Here is a 7,943-nt window from a genome sequence, read left to right on the forward strand (position 1 = left end):
CTTACATTTGGGCCACTGGAAACATTCTCGCATCCCACATGTGAGTAGATTCTTGAGTGCAGGGAGATGTCAGAGTAGTCCTCACTCCCCACCAGATCACTTGGAGACATTTCAGAGCTCTCTGAACTGTTGCTTTAAAGTTCCTTTCAGTAAGTTTAGGGTAGAAGGTAGTCGTCCCCTTTTCTAAAAAAGGCGGATTGAGCACTTAAAATTCTCATAAAGAAGTGTCCACAGTAGGCTCTCCCTGGATCCTTTCTAAATCCATAATGTGGCTGAGGATTCTAAAAGTGACCAAGCTCTGGAAATATCTAAAAAGATGTATTTTCTTTACTTTCAAAAATGTTTAAAATGATTTGCACAGGAGTGTGTTATGATGATAAAAATTAATAAGCCTTTTAGGCAGAAGTTATTTCAAAATGCACAGGTAGCATAGGAGAGGAGAAACGTTCAGTTTCCTCAGGTTAGGACAGTGATCTGAGGTTGCTGAGAAAGGCCAGATTGCAGATGCTGTTATGTCAGGAACAGAATCATTGGAGTAAATGGGACAATCTCAGGAGAAAAGTCCCAAAGACACTGTTTATGGTCCCAAAGTCACAGGGGAGCAGGCCCTTAGAGGAGAAGAAACACCCCTAGGGAGTGGAGAGGAACAAAGCGGCAAGCCCAGACAAGTTTATCCTATTAGGCCCTGCTCTGGGGAGAGAACCCTCCCGGAGCATCCTTGAGGGAGCTCAGCGTGCGGCAGTGCTATGGAACCACAGAGGCTTGGGATGCTATGACTCCGGTCGCAGGGACGAGCAGATGGCTATGGAGAGATTATTTGTTGAAGGTTTATGTTTTCTTCATGGTGAAGATGTTGGTATGTATCCGTTTGTTGTTAAACCTATTACTGTGTAATAAAAGATTATTTTTGCCACAGTTTTATCTTCATTGAATAGAATCCATACTCAGATCACCTCAGATGATTTTTGGGGGGATCTACCTAACTGAACTGCTGGACTCAGCTGTACAGCCATGGAGATAATTGCAGGTTCCATGGTCTGACCGTGGAGTGTATGTGTCAGAGCTGGGCCTCCTCAGTGGCTTAGATGGAGCAGTGGACAGCATATCCAGATGCATATGGAGGATATGGCAGTGCATTGGAGTCTGCAGAGGATACCTGGTACCACAACAGAGGACAGAGAACAAATCAATCAACTACCCCAGCCAAGTGTTGGCGGTGAATATCTGGGCAAATGGAGACTAAGATGGACTATATCAGCTAGTGGATTCTGGAGAGATGTCATTGTGTTTGGAGTAGTGAGATTGGCAGCAATTCATAACTGCTGAACTATCAAAACCTCTTGAGCAGAACCCTCGGAGCATTCCCCACATCAGGGCACCCTGGAGTGGTTGGGAGGCTTGGTGTGGCTTCTCCCTTTATCACCCCCTTTCCCCAGATACAGGAAGGAAAAAAAGAGAATGTGGAAACAATGGTCTCACCCACCTTCTTCTATCCCTTGACTTTTTGCACCCTAATCAACTATGTAAAAATTATCAAAATTTTAAAAATTAATAGAGGCAGGAAAAAGAATTCATACTCAACTACAGCCTGAATGAGAACCACAGTACTAGTTATGTCATAAGGTACAGAGGTCTAACATACCAGTAAGTCCCAGCTGCTCCACTTCTGATCCAGCTCCCTACTAATGTGCCTGGAAAAGCAGCGGAGGATGATTCAAATGTTTAGGCCCCTGTATCCACATGGGAGACCAGGAAGAAGATGTGGGCTCCTAGCTTCGGACTGGCCATTTCCAGCCATCGTGGCCATTTGGCAAATGAATCAGCAGATGGAACTTTTTCTTTCTTTGTGTCTCCCTCTTTATCTTTCTACTCTTTCAAGTAAACAAATAATGTGTTAACGCAATGTCTCCAACATATTAACATTTTCTGCTATAATCAGTATAAAACAAGCTAGTTCTTATTTTTTTATACTAAATCTTGGGCACATCTCATGTCATAGCAGCCATATTTTTGTTTAAAATTTTTTTAAAGATTTATTTTATTTTATTGGAAAGTCTGATGTACAGAGAGTAGGAGAAACAAAGAGGATGACCTTCCATCCGTTGATTCACTTGCCAAATGGCCACAACGGCCAAAGCTGCATCAGTTCAAAGCCAGGAGCCTCTTCCAGATCTCTCACACGGGTGCAGGGTCCCAAGGCTTTGGGCTGTCCTCCACTGCTTTCCCAGGCCACAAGCAGGGAGCTGGATGGGATGGGGCTGCTGGGATTAGAACCGGCACCCATATGGAATTCTGGCACACGCATGCAAGGCAAGGACTTTAGCCGCTAGGCTACAGAGCTGGGCCCCAGAGCAGCCATATTTTAAATGTTAAATAGCTATGTGTAATTGATGGCTATCTTACTGGGTGCTACAAACCTAGACATTTTTCTTCTTCAGTAAGAAAAGTGTTGGATGCACATGTAAGTAAGTAAAAATATTTAAAACACATAAAATGCTTGGGTTTTTAGAAAAATTAATCTAAACACAGGGTTTTTTTGTTTGGTTTGTTTTTGTTTTTACCTGTAGAGCAATAAAAAAGTAACAATTCCATCGTTTTGTTGTACACATTAGCATGAGAACAAACTGAGATGGTACATGTCAGGTGCTCAGTGCAATGCCTGGGCAGTTTAGGGGCTTGATAAATATCATCAATTGTTATTCTGTAGAGGCATCATTCTGATTAACACTTGTCTTTCTGAAAATAGCAAGAAAATAGAACCCTGTAGGATGACACGTATATTAGTGAATTAACTGTAATGAATGGTCTAGGCTGTAAGCATAGGCTATAGCATTGTGGGAACAGAAACTCCAATTTAGCCAGAACAATGAAGGCTCTTAGAATCAGGGAAGGTCACAGTAAGTGCCCATGATGAATGAACATTCAGCAAGCTTTCTTTTGAAAGGTTCATATATACACAGAAGCACACACACACACACACACACATCTCCCATCTAGCATTTCACTCTCCAGTGGCACTGTCTACAACAGCCTGGGTGGGCCAATCCGAAGCCAAGAGGAGCTTGTGTCAGGGACACAAATACCTGACCCATACCTGTTTTCACTAGCAGTAAAGTTGGAGTAAAGAGCTGGAGTAAGTTTTGTTTTGTTTTTGGTTAAGATTTATTTATTTTTATTAAATAGGCAGATGTACAGAGAAAGGAGAAACAGATCTGCCTGGTGATTCACTCCCCAAACGGCTGCAAAGGCCAAAGCAGAGTTGATCCAAACCAGGAGGCAGGAGACAGGAACTTCCTCCAAGTCTCCCACACGGGTGCAGGGTCCCAAGGCATTGGGCCGTCCTCCACTGCTTTCCAGGTTACAAGCAGGGAGCTGAATGGGAAGTGGAGCAGCCAGACAGTAACTGGCACCCATAGGGAACTCCGGCGATTGCAATGTAAGGATTTGACCCCCATTCTACTGCACTGGACCCTTGAGGAAGTTCTTAAAGCCTAACTCTCTGATCAGGGGTGTGGACATTCCACACAGTACAGGAATCACTACATCAATGCCTGCCCAATACACTATTTATTTCAAAAATTAACTTATTTATTTTAAAGAGTTAGAAAAAGAGAGAGACATTTTCCATCTGCAGGTTCACTCTTCGACAGCCACAATTGCCAGGATTACGCCGAGGGGAAGCCAGGAGCTAGTAGCTTCATCTGAGTCCCCCATGTAGGTGGGACAGCCAAACACTTGGGTTATCTTCTTTTCCTTTCTCCAGGCCACAAGCAGGGAGATGAATCAGAAAAGGAACATCTGGGACTCAAACAACACCCACATAGGATGCTGGTGTTGCAGGAAGCAGTTTTACTCACTACATGGCAACACCAGCCCTGATAAACTTATTTTTAAATAACCTATCTACAACTTTAAATTGAATACTCTCTGTGCAGATGTTGATCTAGACGATGGGGATATGTCAGTAAACGAACAGGGAAAGAGAGGGAGGGAGGTGGGCATGGAGAAGCCCAAGTCATGTCAGAAGCAAAAGTGTAGTCAACTTTTATTATCCAAGCAGTTTCATTAGCCATTTGGAGATTAACTTTAACTGAGGTTCGAGTGCTACTTCAAGGAGATTTGCCAGAAAGGAGGAGAAAACAGAGACGATTCAGTACTGCCATACCTGTCACATGATCTCAAGTTCAACCTCAAGGTCATGTTTTCTCTACTTAATGGCACTGAACTGTGTATTTCACTGTCTCACACAATGGTTAATTCACTCCCAGATAATTAAGAATTATTTGAGGGCCTGGCACAGTAGCCTAGTGGCTAAGGTCCTTGCCTTGCACGCCTCGGGATCCCATATGGGTGCCAGTTCATGTCCTGGCTTCTCCACTTCTCTTCCAGCTCCATGCTTATGGCCTAGGAAAGTAGTAGAGGATGGTCCAAGGCCTTGGAACTCTGCACTTGTGTGGGAGACCTGGAAGAGGCTCGTGGCTTCAGATGCTCTCAGCTCTGGCCACGGTGGCCACTTGGGGAGTGAACCAGCAGATGGGGGATCTTTATCTTGTCTCTCCTCCTCTCTGAAAATATGACTTTTCAATAAAAATGAGTAAGCCTTTTAAAAAGAGAATTTTTGAAAACTGGTTTGCTAGTTGACCAAAAATATAACTATTAAAAAGACAGCGAGCGAGCGAGAGAATGCTCCTGGCAGCCTTGTTACACATTTTCTCTTGTAAACTCTGAAAGAGCATCTTAGTTTTGTATTTTTGAGAAAACACCATTCTACAGAATTGAACTAATTCAAATTAAACTAAGAGAAAAATTAGCAATCTGGTGTAGCAGAAAGCGAACAGGCTAGCGTACACTGTTTAAGATCAGACATAGCTGTCTTAGCACACAGTTAAACAGAGACTAGTTATTCAATAATGGTGACCAGGATGCATCGGGGTTTGAACCTGCAAGGAAAATCAGCTGCTTAGGGGAACACTGGCGAGCCCTGAAGCAGCATTCCCAATTCTTTTTTTTTTTTTTTTATTGGAAAGGCGGATATGTAGAGAGGAGGAGAGACAGAGAGGAAGATCTTCCGTCTGCTGATTCACTCCCCAAGCAGCCGCAATGGCCGGTGCTTGCACCAGTCTGAAGCCAGGAGCCAGGAGCCTCTTCCAGGTCTCCTACACAAGTGCAGAGTCCCAAAGCTTTGGGCCGTCCTCCACTGCTTTCCCAGGCCACCAGTAGGGAGCTGGATGGAAAGTGGGGCCGCCGGGATTAGAACTGGCAGCCATATGGGATCCTGGCACATTCAAGGCAAGGACTTTAATCGCTATGCTATCATGCTGGGCCCAGCATTCCCAATTTTAAACATGTAAACTTTTATGGCCTCGGAAGCCTCTGTAGCTGTTCCCGTTTGTGGAGTGAACCAGCAGATGGAAGATCTCTCTCTCTCCCTCTCACTCTGTGTCTCTGCCTTTCAAATACAAAAATTAAATCTTAAAAAAACAAAAACAAAAACAAGCCCAACTAGTTAAATGAATGCTATATAATGCAAGTTAAGGTTCTCACTGTTAGAGTAGGAGTTTACAAATAATCAAAAGGCGAATGCTCAGACAATCCATGTGGTGATGGGTTCGGGTTAATCACATTCATAGGTATCGGTATGAAGTCGTGTTTAGCTTAATTTAAACAGTGATATCCTGTGGGGCTGAATGTCTATGTCCCCACAAGACTCATGTTGAAACTTAAGCACCAGTGCTATGCGGATGGGATGCAGGGTTTTGGGGAAGTGATTAGGTTCATGATGAATAAATTCTCCTGAATGAGAAAAGTGCCATTATGAAATGGGCCTTAGGAAGTGGCCTCGCTCTTTTAGCCAAGAGATGACACAGCAGAAAGACACTTTTCATGAATCAGGAAATGAGCTCTAACCAGCCACTGACTCAGCTGGTGTCCTGGGTCTGAACTTCCTAGTCTTTTTTTTTTTTTTTAAAGATTTATTCATTTTATTTTTTTTTAAAGATTTATTTATTTTAATTACAAAGTCAGATATACAGAGAGGAGGAGAGACAGAGAGGAAGATCTTCCCAGGCCACAAGCAGGGAGCTGGATGGGAAGTGGAGCTGCCAGGATTAGAACCGGTGTCCATATGGGATCCCGGCGCGTTCAAGGCAAGTACTTTAGCCGTTAGGCCACGCCGCCAGGCCCGATTTATTCATTTTATTACAGCCAGATATACACAGAGGAGGAGAGACAGAGAGGAAGATCTTCCGTCCGATGATTCACTCCCCAAGTGAACCGCAACAGGCCGATGCGGATCCGATGCCAGGAACCAGGAACCTCTTCCGGGTCTCCCACACAGGTGCAGTGTCCCAATGCATTGGGCCGTCCTCGACTGCCTACCCAAGCCACAAGCAGGGAGCTGGATGGGAAGTGGAGCTGCCGGGATTAGAACCAGCGCCCATATGGGATCCCGGCGCGTTTAAGTCAAGGACTTTAGCCGCTAGGCCACGCCGCCGGGCCCTGAACTTCCTAGTCTTTATTACGCTGAGAATCAATGTCTGCTATTTGTGAGCTACACAGGCTAAGCACTTTGCTTCAGCTATGTTAATGGAATAAGAACGGCCATTCATGAAGACATATTGAGAGATATGGGTATATCCACTGGTTAGTGCACAACCATTTATTTATTTGCTTTATCAGCAAAGGAGACTTAGGAAAAATGGCACTCCAGAAACAATGTGCACACCTCGCACCAAATCTTGCTTTCCCACATCAATCTACAATGAAAGAAACTAGGATTCCTCGGAGAAACAGTTGACACTGTGACCAGTGTAGGAAATGCTTGGACAAGAAGACAAGAAACTACCTCGGGGATGTGAACATGCTCCAGGTGCCAACTGAAAGAGCACCCATTGATCGAACATGAAGAATCCGAACAATCAAGTAGCACTGGAGCATAATCCAGTGGATAAAACAAAACCCATTAGTTCATACTGCTATAAATAAGTGACAGATCAAATAAATACATGAATACATGAGAGAAGAAATAACTCTTCCATGAAAAGTCCATAGGTACTCTACCCTAAAGGAAAGATAGCACACTTCCCCAAGCTTTCAGTGTGGACTGTCACCAATGGCTTCTGCCCTAAGATTACAGAAGAGAAAGCGTTCATCAAAGAAAAACCTGATAAGCAGGGCTGGTGCTATGGCACAGCCAGCATCCCATATGAGCACTGGTTGGAGTTCTGGCTGCTCCACTTCCCATCTAGCTCCCTGCTTGTGGCCTGGCAAAGCAGTCAAAGATGACCCAAAGCCTTGGGACCCTGCACCCACGTGGGAGACCCAGAAAAAGCTTCTGATGCCTGGCTTTGGACAGGCTCAGCTCTGGCTGTTGCGGCCACTTGGGGAGTGAACCACTGGATGGAAGACCTTTCTGTCTCTCTTTCTCTCCATAAATCTGATTTGTCTTTCCAATTAAAAAAATTAAAAAGATAAATCTTAATTTAAAAAAAGTGACAGTGCCTTTGTCAGTCAATCACAATCAATAGCAACAGTGGGTGGTGGCTCCAGTGGCTGATTTCCTGCTACCCAGATGGAAGACAGAGATTGAGTTCCCAGCTCATTGTAATGCCTAGGCTTTGCTGGGCTGCTCAAGGCATAGGGCGGAGGATGGACCAGCAGATGGAAGATCTATGTCTGTGCCTTAAAAAAAAGTTACACAGGATACGCAGTGTGCTCCTTGCACTGGATTCTTAGTGAAAAGGAAGTTTTTTTCAAAGGCACCAGTTTTGACACCAACTTCTTGGGTAAAGAATGTCTCTAAAATACATTTATTTCATATATTTTCATGACTTATTAGTCTTTATGAATAAATGCTGAAACTGAGAAGCACATATGCGCCTTTCGACATTTTCTCTTGTTTATCTCTCATCTTTTAACAAGTCCCTCAACACCCAGAATCCATC

The sequence above is a fragment of the Ochotona princeps genome, chromosome 23 (assembly GCF_030435755.1).
Source record: "Ochotona princeps isolate mOchPri1 chromosome 23, mOchPri1.hap1, whole genome shotgun sequence".
Taxonomy (NCBI): Eukaryota; Metazoa; Chordata; class Mammalia; order Lagomorpha; family Ochotonidae; genus Ochotona; species Ochotona princeps.